Here is a 14,728-nt window from a genome sequence, read left to right as displayed (position 1 = left end):
ACTGAGTTCTCCCCAGAAGAAGCTGAGAGTGTGACAGGTGGCTGTGGTAAAAGCATTAGCCATGTGATTATTGGATTAAAAACTATCAAAGGAACCAAGCAACTGAAGTTGGAGCCCACTATTTATGATGCCTTGATCAAAGAAAAAGTGAGCTCTTGTTATTTCTTTTCCTTTCAATGCAGAGAGCTATAATATGTGTTCTTTGATCTGTTTCAGATATTGTTGTTTTTTCTCTGGAGGAATTTACTGCATTTTTGTTATTCGTCCTTTTCTATTGCACGTCTGCGAGCTTATTTTTGAAAACATATTTTTGTTTTTGATTTTAATTTGGTCTTTTGCAGGTGGCTGTTGGAGATGTTATATATATTGAGGCAAATAGTGGTGCAGTCAAAAGGGTGGAAAGGAGTGATGCTTTTGCTACGGAATTTGACCTTGAAGCAGAAGAGTATGTTCCACTTCCTAAAGGAGAAATTCACAAAAAGAAAGAGATAGTCCAGGTTCGTCTCATGTGAATTGTGGCTGCTTTGTGCACGTTTGTTGATATCATTCATGATGTTTTATTTTATGATAATGGTTATGTTGGATGTTAAAAGACATCAGTTTATGTTTTTTAAATAATGAAAGTGCTTTTTTGTCTTCTGATTGTTATACTATCAATAATGCTATCTTCTTTTTCATGTTGATAATTTATTGGCCCTAAGATGCTCTGTCTTTTCACACGACTCACGTTTCTGTGAAGAATATGTGATCCAAGTAAACAAACTTAAGTTGATACATAGTTTCTGCTTCTGGAGATTTCTGGCCTATAACCTTTTTCACTGAACATAAGACTTGCAATATTTTGTTATTGGGCCTGATGGCTCTAATCTACCCCATAAAAATTAGCTATGACTTTGATGCCTTCATGACTTCTTTATGGGCATTACACTATGATGAAATTAATTTTATGTCATGCTGAATTGTCTATTTTCTTATATCAGGATGTGACACTGCATTATCTGGATGCTGCAAATGTGAGGCCTCAAGATGGGCAAGATATATTGTCTTTAATGGGTCAGATGATGAAGCCAAGGAAAACAGAAATTACTGAAAAAGTACGTCAAGAAATAAATAAGGTTCTAGTTTGAATCCTCTTTGTTTTGTCATTTACCAGAAAAGCACTTGAAGCATGCCTTGCCATGACCCCAATAATTGCATTGAAAAAAAAAATAATAATAATAAGGATGACAGTCTGCAATGGTCTTTAATCTCAACTGTCACACTTCTAAGTTTTACCTGTAAATGTAATGCTTTGACTGAAAATTTTCGCCGATGCCAGGTTGTTAATTGGTATATTGATGAAGGTGTGGCAGAGCTTGTTCCTGGAGTTCTATTCATTGATGAGGTTCTCTCCTAAACCCATTTTGTTTCTATATATATATATATATGTTCAGATCTGTTGTATGTTTCTTATGTTACAATCTGCAGGTTCATATGCTGGACATGAAGTGCTTTTCATACTTGATTCGTGCTTTAGAGAGCTCACTATCTCCAATCGTAATCCTTGCTACAAATAGAGGAATATGTAACGTACGGTATGATACCTCTTGTGCTGATATTGAAAATGTTAGAATAGTTATTCCAAACCTTTCTTAAATCACCGTTGGTTCAGATTGTACCTAATACAGGTTACATTAAGTAGTTTTTCCTGTTTTATTTTGTCACCGGTTAGATCCCTGGTACATGTGTCTTGCCTGTACTTGTGTTCATGTAGGTTCTTTCAAATAGTTCATTTGAATTGACAGTTCAGTTTGGTCTAGCTTTATTAACACAAAGCTGTTGTCTTGTGTTTCCATTCATATATGCTAGAAGCTGGCAAATAATTGTGGTACTTTTCAGCTATTCATTTAAGTTATGATATGACAAATGGCTAATACCTAGTGCTTAGCCTGAGTTTTGTTTTACTGCTATTTGGAGATTGGAAATTTGCATTTCTTGATTTCCCTGTATATAATCATATATTCAATAACTAACAAGAAGGTTGGCTTCACCAAGTAGAAATAGAAGGTGCTTGATTAATATTCCGGTCAGTAATATAGACATCTGTTATGAGGCCAGTATGTTAGTTTGGAAAAATTTAACTTGAAAATTTGTAGGGTCATTTGATATTAGAACTAGAAAGATAACTTGAGGATGAATAAAATTTTGGGACTTATGAAAAGAACAACGAAATTTGAAGATTGTAGGAAGCATTAACTTGACTAATGTATCACTCTTCTATATTAAAAAATGTAAATAAATAAAAAAAAGAGAGAAAACAGAGAACCTGAGTCATATGACCTGTAACGTCCTGTAAGTTAATTTTAAAAATTTAATATAGGGATAATTGTCATTATATATATATATCCATTCTGTTTATAACAATCCAGGGGAAATAGAAGCTTCAGCAAATTTGGGAATTACCAATGTCTATTTTTTATGGGTGAACACTCTGGGTCTTGTGGTCTTGATGGTGGTGGGGCTCTAAGACAAACTTGTTATTAAGGCTTTTTGTCGAGCATAGGGGGGCTATGTGATGTAGAGGTGGTTTTTTAGTTTTTGTCACCTCTTTGGACATTGTCTTATAGCTTTCTTTGGTTATGTACCAAACCCAGGGTATGTCCCCAGACAGGAAGAGATTTTTGTGTATATACATAGTCTTGTATAGGTTATTATTATTTTTGTCCTAATCATTGTCTTGAGGTAAGTTGGCCGCCTTTTATAGGCCTCTTATACGTACTATGCTAGCAGGCATAAACTTCTACAGAAGGACTATGCTAACAGTACGTTGTGTATCATCAACTGATCAAATCTTGTAAGTACTGCCCAATGAAGCACTGTGTTCCTTGATAATCTTGATTGGCGCAAACCAAAAATAATATTGTGGGTAAAAGAGAACGAAAATACTACTGCCTCCACCATGTTTATGAGGCATGATAAAGCCACTAGCTCTTGATAAAACATTTAAATAGATTAGTAGTTAGGACTTTTAATATATCTAAAAAAGTATTAAAAAAGACATCAAAAGAATAGTCAGAGTGAGCTGTTATTAAGGGTATAATTGGGCTTTTTTGGACAGTGTATGGAGTTTGTAATTTTTCTCTTTTAAAAATTGCATAGTTGTAAGATTTTTCTTAGTAGATTGTTTGAGTGGATAGTGGATGTAAGCTAAATTGATTAGGCCGAACTACTTTAAAATTCTCACATTTGGTTTGCTTTATTTTTTAGTTGTTTGCTATATTTTGCGTTTGAATTGTGGGAATCTTTTTTCCCAACAAGTGGTAATAGAGCTCATGGTTTGTGATCTGAGTGAAGGTAAGCTCGAGAGGAGACTAGATTTAAGATTAGATTGGCGACTGTCAGACATTTCAAATTTTTTGAGGTATGTCTAAGTTTGAGGTTCCTTTATTTGATGGTAAAATTAATTTCATATCATGACAAAGTACGATATAAGACTTGTAGGTACAACAAGGTCTTGATCAGGCATTAGAAGAGAGTAAGTCAGAGAAAATGTCTGATAGAAAATGGAATAGATTTAGAGGAGAGTAGTCAGTGCAATCAAATTGACCCTAGCTCCAGAGATGAAATACAACATGCTGTTTAAGGCTACACCAAAGTGTTTGTTGGAAAAATTGGAGGGATTTATGTGTCGAAATCGTTGACTAAGTGACTATGTTTGAAGATGGATATGTATTCTTTGAAGATGGATGAATTTACGAGTCTCCATGATCATTTAAACGAATTTAATAGGCTAGTATCTCAATTATTGGCTATTTCTCATGAGTTAAATGATGAAGAAAATGTATTGATATTGTTCTCATCTTCGCCTAAATATTATAAACCTTTAGTTCAGATTTTGGTGGTAGTCAGATCTACTTTAAAATTAGATGATGTAACAGCCTTATTGCGTGAGAATGAAAGATCTATGAGATCAGAGTACTCATCAGAAAGTTTTAATCGAGGGAAGACGCAAGAGAGAGATGATGGATCAAGATGGGGATCTAAATCAAAAGTCAAAGATTACAATAATAAGAAGTGCTATTATTGTGAAGAGAATGGACATATCCAACAACACTACAAGAAATTAAGAGAGGATATGTTTGCCTTCAAGAAGGCTTAACTGATAAAAGATTCGAATGATGGATGGAAGAATGACGCTTGTGTTGTTGATAATGAAGGTGAATTTTTAGTAACACATAAAGATGAAACTCAAAATTCAAAGAGTGAAAAATGTTGGGTTTTAGATTCTACTATATCTATGCATGTTTGTAATGATAATGATTGTTTTGTTGAATTGAAAGAAGATGGAAATTATGAAAATATGGTTATCGGTAATAACTAGAAAGTGAAGATTGAAGGCGTTGGTAGTGTTCATCTCAAGCTTCACAATGGTGTTGTCAATAATCTTCGTCATGTGAGATATGTACCGAGTTGTAGTCACAATTTGGTTTATTTGGGTGAGTTAGTTTCTCGTGGATAAACCTACATTAATCAAAGAAATGGGTGTGAAGTATATAAAGATGAGTACTCCTAACCATAATTTAGGTGCAGTCACATTACCGGGTCCAATACCGGAGGAGATCCTTGTGGTATCGTTACTAAACTGATATTTCGTGTAAATAAATGGTATTGGGGAGATAGTGTTTGAATTCTAAAACAATGTTACATGTAGTAACGAAAACAGAGGTACAGTAATATTGATAGACTCAATACCATTGCACTGTTGCAAACTTGCTTCATGTGATTTAGGTTTGGTTTATCTAAGTGGGGGTCATATGTTTATTTCAGTTTCATAGTTTTGTCTTCGTTTTGTACTGCAAATCCTGAGAATGATGGGAAGAGAGTATCTAAGTGGGGACTGCGGTTAACATAAAAAACGCTGCTCGTGGTTTTTGATAATTTTGTGTATGAGATATAAAGTATAACTCAAGTCCGTTTTAGTAATATATCACATGTGACAAAATAACTAGGCTGGTCGGTTTTTAATAGTTTTTGAAAATATTAAATTAGTATGGAATTTAAGTATGTTCTTTGGTCCAAGTGTACCCAATTAAGTGTAATGAGATGTGACACAGTAACAAAGCGGGTCAGGTTTTCATAATTTAGGTACTCCTACGTAAGGATAGACTTTATAGATTTATCGGGGTTCATGATGAATATAATTCAAGTTCTTTTTTATAGTATGTAGCATGTGACAAAATAATTAGCTGTTAATGTATAACCATGGGAAACTTTAACATGAAACCAGTGTAATGAAATATGAATTCTCACACCATATTACTTTAGTAATCTATATATAATGTGTCACCATGACTGGATATGTAAATGGATAATTCAAGTAATGCCAACGATGTGAAAATTTAATTGACCTTCTCAAAGGTTTTTGAAAAGAGTCATGAACCTCTTCAAAAGTGACGTTTTTATAAAATTTTCTAGAAGCTCACCATCTCATACTCAATTATGCGATGAGACATTGCCATATGCTGCAGGGATTGGAGAAGTATGTCATGTCTAAGCTGTTTTCTCAGACGTTTACTTCAACTGCTGAGGATGTGAAGATTGATCAGGAAATCTCTGACAAGATATGCCTGCTGCAAACCTTCTTGAGGCCTAAGCATTTGGATATACTGCAGTACTTCAAATTGAAGCTTCGTGGCTGGTATGGCTACTGACCTTCTTTTATTGTGGGAAGTTTATTTATCTAGATTGAAATTTATCTTATTCTGCTTATTGTAGGACTAGGCATAATTTTCTAAGTGTTGTTGATGTGATGGTGGTACTGTAATTTAGCATTTTTAATGCTTTATATTATGATTGCCTTTTGTTCCATTTAAACTGTTAACTTCAATAAATAAATATTAGAGAATGTGAACTGAATGGTTGATGTATCATGGTAACATAAATCTTTTTGATTGTAGCTCAACAAGTGAAATATAGGTTCTAGCATAAAAAGAAAAACCTTAGAGGGAAAACAAATAATTAGGGGTGAAACCATGAATTTGTTATGGGGAGGGTTGGAATTTTTATATGGATGAATATTGATAGTACAGAAATATTATTCATTGCGAAAAAATAATACAAATTGTGGTTGTTGTATCATTTACAATTATAGTTTTTCTTTGTTAAGGAATTTATCAGTGGAGCTGCAACATCAGGCTGCTGATCATAAATGGTACAAGACTCTTCCTCCGGGCGAAATGTTGCCAAGGAATGAGCCTCTTGGAGGCAACATTTTTGTTTGCAACAACGAAATAATGCAAGAAGATCTTCGCCGCCAACTCTTTGGTAAAATTTCACACCCAATTCTACAAATTAGTGTAAAATTAAAAAAGCAAAGAAAAAAGAAACATTTTTTTCTCATTTTTTGTAGCTTTTAACTCTGATAACGGTTTTTGAATTATGTTTGTAGGGCTTCCACAGGATTCTGTAAGGACAATAACTCCTGGGTTGCTGCTTTTTCTCTATGGCTATACTGCTCGCTAGCTTTATGGAGTTTTTAAGGTTTGTTTAATAATGTATAATTAGATTTTAATCACAATTAATCTATAGAAAAAAAAATTAAAAAGAATTAAGTTTCTAATTTAATTCAAATGGCTAAGAACTTTATAACACTTTCCTTGAATATTAAAAATTCATTTAAATTTTCTATTTTCTTTTTATTTATAAATTTAAGGCTGTAAGTTTTGGAAGGTCAAACATTGAGCCAATTGCATGGGAAGATAAGAAGTGCAGAGGAGAATCAAGATTTCTAGCCCAGGTAATTTTAATTCTTAATTATAATTAATTAAATTTTAATTATTATTAATCTAAGTTAGAACTGGAAATTGAAGGAGAATAATTAACAAATAATTAATAATGACTATATATATATAGACTTCTTTCATTTTAATTCTTAGGGTTAATTTTGTTTACTTGTAATTGATTCACAAAGTGTTCTTTTATTCCTAATATTGATTGAAAAAATAAAATAAAATAATAATAACTAGAAATGCAGAGTGACTTTGATAATAAATCGATAATATTACTAAAGCGATGTTGTTAATTGGGATAGTATTCGACCGACATCTAAAAAACTTTGCTGTATTTTACAGAGAAGTGCAAAAAACACTTTCCTCATTGGTCTATTCTCTTTTGTATATGTGTTAAAAAGAGTGAGAAAGTGAAAAAGAGACGATACTTAGCATTTCACATATTTTTAATGTCAATCTAATGTTTACTATTTTTCAAATGGAGTCAAACTTACTATTCGGTTGTGAATAAATGATTCTAATTTTAAAAATATTTTGGATATAATGCCATGCATATGTTCGCCTTTAATTATTGATCTTATGATATTATCAAATTGATATAAACGATTTCTCGGTATGGCATAATAGAAATTTACTATTGGGATTTTTATTATTTTGGAATATATAGTTGATTAATATTTCAATTGGATATATTGCAGGCACTTATATTATTGGACTTGTTCAAAGAGGAGGAAATGTAAAGGAGGGAAATACGATTATATCCTTGAGTTAACATTAGCTATAAAAATGTCAAAGAACTTGGAACATAAATTTACTTAGAAGATTATATAGAACTTGAAGATCATGTATACTTCTACGAATTAAATAAAAATTAATGTAGAAAATTACTACAAAATATTATTTTTTGGAAATTGTGATACAGTAGTTAGAAATTTATGCCAAAAAAAAGAGCAGGAAAATGAACATCAATTTTCTTTTTAATTGTTATTAATTATTGTATTTTAGAGGATTATATATGTTTCCTGTACTGTAGGAATTTGAAATTTCTTAAGTTTATAAAAATTAATATTCATTTTGCTTTTAAGTTTAAAAAATTGGTTAATTTATTATTATCCGATTTTAAATGTATGTTTATAGAGCTAATTCGCAAATAAGGAGGTGTATTTGATATTATGACGAAAAGGGTGGCCCCACAAATTGGCTCCTTTCGAGCCTTTATTTTGTTGTGTAAACTTCACCGTATGGGATCTCTGGTAGAATAACAAATTCATCCCTTAAGTTTGGCAATCTTTCTTTGGCTCTAATGAAATGTGAAAGTGACGTTACAAGCCCTGTCTATCTTTGTTAGTTATGTAAGATGATTAATGTTGTGAACAGAACAGAGAATTAATGACCTGTTATAATTTGTAACGCATATTGCAATAAACATTGCAATGACTTCGACATATCTTACATGAAGGAATACTTTGTTTAGAAACTAGAACTCTGATAGGGTTGGTAAGATATGCAAAATAATGAATGTAGAAAGACAATCACACAACACCAAATTAATGTGGTTCGGCAAAACCTTGCCTACATCCACAGATGTGAGTCAAATGACTAAAATAAAGAATGATAGTATAAGTCTAATACACTCACGTTATACCCAATCCAAACCTGAAACCCGTGTACACCCTTCTCTTATATCTCTTTCAACACTGCCACTTTATGCACACAAATCCCAAAAGCTGAAATTTTCTTCTGTAATCTACAGCTCTTATTATTTAAGAAGTCCTCACAACACTCACTCTTTACCCATACATTTTCTTAACAGCACCACCCACAAGCCTATATATAAACAAAGAAGAAGAGGAGATGAACATATTAATTTTATTTGGACAAAAGAAACCATCTCAAATCCAGTGCTTACATTGCTGTCTAAGCCACTGCAGTTTTTCAGGCTTCTTATTCCTCTTATCCATACAAGAAGTTCATAGTGCCATGGCGAATGAGTAGATTTTATATCATATAAGGGACAACAGGCTTCCCTTCTCTTTCTTGCACCGAGCTGTGAATTATCATGGGATAGACATCAAAATTTGGGTTGCAATTAGGCAAAGCAACAACAAAAATGCAAATTTGAGAATATTTTTTAATAAGTTCATCAGTAAGTACTTGAGATTATCTTATCCAACAAGCCTTCTTTGAAAAAGATTCAAGAAGAGAACTTCTCTTGATGATCTCCATAAGCTCAAGAGATGCAGTATTGGAGATTTTTGCACTCTTTGATCCTACATAATGGCAATTAGCTTTTCATTGTTACAAAGACCTCAAAATGTATAAGAATTTCTTATATAAGTTGGAAAGGTCATACCAGCATCGAAAGTGAGATCTCAAGAGTACCGTGAATCATTTTCTGATCAACACTGCTTTAGTCACTCCATTCATAGGATACACCTTTAACATTAACAAATACAAATTATGTGGAAATGCTCTCCCAATAAAAAAAGGCAATGATATGGGGAAAATATAATAATAAGTCTACATGAGTGGAGAAAGAATACCTGAAGTGCTTGCAATAGATAGAGATCCATCACCTTGGGTTTGCTCTGACTCCTTAATTAAATGAATCAGACAACATACTAACAAAGTGGCACAACCCATGAAAAGTGAGAGTAGTAAGTGATGAAGGAAATATAAGGCTATCTCGTTCTGTAAATAACAAATTGAAAAAAACAAATAAATAATGAAGAAGAAGACGATTATTAACCTTTTTACATGGATTCTAGCATCTTTTTGAAAAACAGAATTTTACTAGTTTCCAGCCTTCCAATCAATGCAGAGAGTTACTTTATATACAGAGCACACGAACAGAGCAATAATACAATGTTAAACTGCTATCAAAAGTTGTCAAATCAAAATTGTAAAATCATAGCGCGAGAGTTATTTCATACATTACACACATGTCGACAGAAGAATCCACTGTCATCGTCCTCTTCATCTATACCAAATGAACTACCATAAGGGCTAGGTCAGTCTTGTGCCAATGAGGGCAACTTGATCCTATGAATCAAAGATGATCTGGGATTACCATTTACTAAGAGTTTAAATATAAAAGGTATGTAAAAAATGTTTACATGCAGCTAGATAAGGAAAATTTTATGGCATTGCAATCGCAGTCTGATTTCATTTCACCTCAACAAAGAATCTCAAGTCTGGCAACCATATATTGTGAAGGAACTTTGGCAGATATTATCTATATAAATCAATAATTGAAAACATTGAATTTGTGTTGAAGACTTTCTTTTGGTTACTTTTCACCCACAAGAGTTGAAGAAGTTGATGACTTCAAAAAAATGGTATATAAAAACCTTCAAATTTCAAGTATTGTTGTATCAAAATGTCCTACTCCACTCTTGGATTGAAAATTGTAGAACAACAGAATGTAATATATTCAACACTATTTTATGATTAAAATATGGAAAACAATTCACATGTTTGAAATCGACAAACCTGAAATTGGAATAAGACTCGGATTCTGCCTCTTAAATTTTACTCCTCTGAGTGGTAGAAGCTTAACTCTATTGAAACACAAAAAGATGAGGAAAATAATTCAAATTATATCTCTAATATCAAAACTCAAATACCAAACTAAATCACAATTTAAATTTCTTTTAGTTACCTTTCTTCCATGAGAGTATGAGATTGAAGAATGTACTCCAGATTTTAGATTTCAGCTATCCACTTGGTTCATCCTAAAAAATATACTGATTAAATCTAGTGAACCAAACAAAATATAAGACAGAAAAGTTATTAAATAAGACAAGTGACAGACAAATTGCAGTACAAGATGTTAGAAAACAAGTCAATTAAAGTTAAACGAAAAACAATTTTAGGAAACTTTGAAGTTAAGAAGGAGGATAAAAGAAAATAGTGAAAGAAAATGACCAACCTGGATTGAAGTTAGATGATTCTTTGATTCTTGATACTCTTCCTCCTTTGAATTGAAGATTAATTTTCCATCTATGCAAACTTTAGGGATGTGAGCAATCTTTGAGCAGTATTTTCCTCTACCCCTTTTCCACCTTCTTTTTAACAATGGACAATGCTTAATACTTAAAGACAGAAGTGAGGGTGGCAGGCTTTGCAATGATTTCAGCTTTGGGCATTCCTTAACGGACAAAGACTCAAGAGAGGTGAGGCTTCCCAGATCTGGAACGGATTTGAGCTTTGGGCATTCATCAATGAACAACGCTTCAAGAGAGCTGAGGCTTCCTAAGTCTGGAATGGATTCGAGGTTTGAGCATTGTGAAATGAACAAAGATTCAAGAGAGGTGAGGCTTCCCAAGTCTGGAATGGCTTTTAGCTCTCGAAAATTGTTGATTCCCAAAGAGGAGACACTTTGAAGACCCAAAGTCGATAGAGAAGATAGAGAGGAGGGCGTTCCTGTGCCGTCTTGAGAATTTTGCTCTGAATCTTGACATTTAGTAATAAAGAGGCCGCTGTCAGGTTGTGCAATCCCCCTTCCATTAGTGACTTACAGATTTTGCAACCTTCGTAAATGTTGAGTTGTGTTATGTTGGTTGGAACACCTTCTTCTGCAAACAAGATTGGGCAATTCATTACACGTAATGTTTGGAGAGATTTTGGAAATTTGAAGGATATTTCCATATTTCGACATTCAAATATCATAATACTCTGAAGACATGTAAAATTGCATAGGTCTGAAGGTACAGATTTAAGGGTTTCACAACACACAAAAATAATATCTTTGAGACACGTGCTATTTTCAAAAGTCCCTATTATTGACTCTAGCTTTGAACAATGGTCAATATATGGAAAACCCCACTGTGTAGATGATAGCGTTGTGAGCTCTGGGCATGTCTGAATGCTAAATTCTTAGAGTGTGCTAGGCAAACAATCATTTGATGATATGCACTTGAGAGATAGACAACAACTTATCATCAAGTACTCCAAACGAGTATTACTCAAACCCTCCAAATGTTCCAATCGGATACAAAATATTATCTCTAGTCTTTTCAAAGATAACGGCAGTATACCTCCTTCAAAGACTGTTAGAGAACCACAATATTCAATGACAAGCTTTTCTAGATTGTTTTGCTTCAATCCTTCATGTAAAGATTTTAGAGCCTTCCAATTACCAATCGTCAAAGAACTTAGATTGGGAAGAAAATCGATCTCTGGAGACAAAACAAGATTTCTACAGTTTACAAAATACAACTCTTTAAGGGAGGTAAGGCTATGAATACCATGAAGTGGTTTACCTACACAAGTCAAATTTTGCCACGAATTTGCCAGCTCTTCACAACCCACAATCTTTATAACCTTTTGAAATCCTTGCTTTATCCAACTTCCGAACTTTGGAGAACTTGAAATACACATAGAATTTAATGACTGGAATTAAGTAGAAATAGTACTACTACACACCAATTCCTTGCAGTCATTAATTTCTAATTTGCATAGCGATGAACACTTGAGATTGAAGCCGCCAACTCTGCACATTTCTTAATAAAAAGTCTTTCCAATGAAGGAAGATAGTCAGGTAATTCTCCAGTAAGTTTTGGACATTCAACAATGGAAAGCTCTCGAAGAAGAGGGAATGTTTCAACATTCTCATTTTCTCTCTTAGTGTTCCAACATTGCCATTCTTGCAAATTTTGAAAACGAAGAACCTCTAATGACTTGAAATCTATTTTTTCTAGCCTTTTCATCCCTTCAATGGTTAGGTCTTTAAGTGTGCTCAACATCCAGAGTGAAGGAAAACTTCCACAGTGGTTACAATTTTTTAATTTGAGGACTGTCACATTGGAGAGTGATGACAAATCTCCTAACCAAGATGGAAAACATGCACCACCATAGCACTTAATTACAAGCTCTTTCAAATTGTTATGAGGTTTTAGCATCTAAAGAACATGTCTTTCTACTTCCTCATTCGGTGAGCCATCAGATTGAGATCCCCATTCCAACAACAATATTTCTATATCTTTCATATTTTTCAGTACGGGCTCTCTTATTTGGTTTTGATGACTAATGTTCTCTAATTCGGAAATGTGAAGCTCTCCTTGAAGAAATTAATGAATTAAGCATGTAATCATTAGTATAAATTGTTTTAAATAACGGAAAATCAACGCCCTTTTAAACACCTCTTAATTTAACTTTCGACCAAGCTCAAGGACCAACATGTACGGTTTACTTGCCCGCTGCATTCTCTATAGCTTGATCTATAATCTAGAAAACCATCGTAATTTACCATCTAAATGGCCTATTGCCTATACACATAAGCACTATCTTGTGATATATTTGGGTTTGAAAATTTGTTTATTTAACATCTATCATCTATATGCTACAAATTTATTGTCTATAGTTTGTATATCTACTTAATGGCTCCTAGAATCTACCACCAATCGTTTTTACATCTACTGAATGGCTTCTAGAATCTATCATCCACACAAATTTGTACTATCTTTTCTTGTATATGACAGAATTTATCTATCTAAAATCTAACATCTGTCTTTTTGACAATGATATATAAATCTATCTATATGGTTCTAAATGGTTGCCATAATTTATCACTCACATAGATCTAAACATTTTTTTATCATATATTTGACTTATTAGTGGTTGCGAAAATCTATTGGTCTGAAATGTACCTTTTATATGGACAAAATTATTATTTGTCACTTTACATATCTGGTAATAACAAACCTAAGTTGCTAATGTGTCTTGTACTTATTGGACAAGCACGTATATACCCATTTTATTGAAGATTTTCACCAAAAAAAAAAAAAACTAAAAAAAAAAATAAGAAGAAAATAAATTGTTTTCCACATTAAGAATTAGTAAAACAAATGGGTATATATGTGTGAAGATTTATCCAAATAAGAATTAAGAAATTACTTGATTATTTATCCTATTGCTTTTCTACCCTTCTTTTCAACCACCTAACAAAATTTTATCAGCAGCCAAACAACACTTGCACAAAAAAATAGCAGTTATTACACATAACAAACAAAATAAAAAACGAGGGCAAAATAGGGAAGTACTGATTTGCATTTTAATTTCTCCATTAATTGTTGTTGTGTTTCAGTTCCCATTACATAGACCACCTTCAACAACAACAATACATCATCATTTCAAGCCCTACAAATTTCCGCAAAAGACCGCAAAAAAGTATATATTTACAAGAAAAATTAGGGGTGAACAGTTTTGGGTACCATGCGTTTTTTGGGGGAACCGAAACCTGCAGGTTCCTAGGAAAATGAACCAGAACCGGAACCTGAAATGCAGGTTCCAGTTCCTTACCCAGGTACCAAAAAATTAGTTACCCCCTACTAGTTTAAAAAATTACAAACACACCTTAAAATTTTACAAATACACCCCTGACAAACTAAGAAATCCTTAAAATTATAAATGTATATATTATACAAAGTATAGTTATGGAATTAATTTTGGGAATTAAATTTTAGTAAACTTTATTATCCAAAAATACAAATATTATATAATATTATAATGATTAGAGTGAAAATAAAGTTAAATCAACTTTAATTGTGAATTTGTGACAAAAGAATAAAATTAAATATTAATATTAATATGATTTATGAATCTTTAATTAAATAATTAGTATGACTCTAAGTCTCTAACTTTAAGTTTGTTTAATGATTTCTTAATATATTATGACTCATGAGACATGAGTTATCATACTATAATGTACTAATTATTTAATTAAGTAATGTAAAAAATTAAGTAAATTACTAATGTTTATAATTTAATGTTATAATTAATTAAATAATCATATTTTAAATCTATAATGTAATGTTATAATTAATTAAATTTCTAATCATTTAATTAAGTACTAATGTGGTAAATTACTAATGTTTATAATGTAATATTATAATTAATTAACTAATCATGTAACTATAATGTAATGTTATAATTAATTAAATTTATAATCATTTAATAAA

At 32.3% G+C, this 14,728-nt stretch overlaps 1 long non-coding RNA gene across 1 annotated transcript; it reads left to right on the top strand.

Moving 5' to 3' along the window:
- The first annotated feature begins 2,740 nt into the window (after positions 1-2,740).
- On the top strand, positions 2,741-6,267 carry LOC116113496. The gene is made up of 3 exons (XR_004125419.1): positions 2,741-2,833; positions 5,508-5,677; positions 6,157-6,267. It is a non-coding gene; the product is annotated as an uncharacterized LOC116113496 (long non-coding RNA).
- Positions 6,268-14,728: the final 8,461 nt, after the last annotated feature.

The sequence above is a fragment of the Pistacia vera genome, unplaced genomic scaffold, assembly GCF_008641045.1.
Source record: "Pistacia vera cultivar Batoury unplaced genomic scaffold, PisVer_v2 Contig68, whole genome shotgun sequence".
NCBI lineage: Eukaryota > Viridiplantae > Streptophyta > Magnoliopsida > Sapindales > Anacardiaceae > Pistacia > Pistacia vera.
The sequence above is the reverse complement of the archived record's forward strand: the minus strand, read 5'-3'. Positions and strand labels throughout refer to the sequence as shown.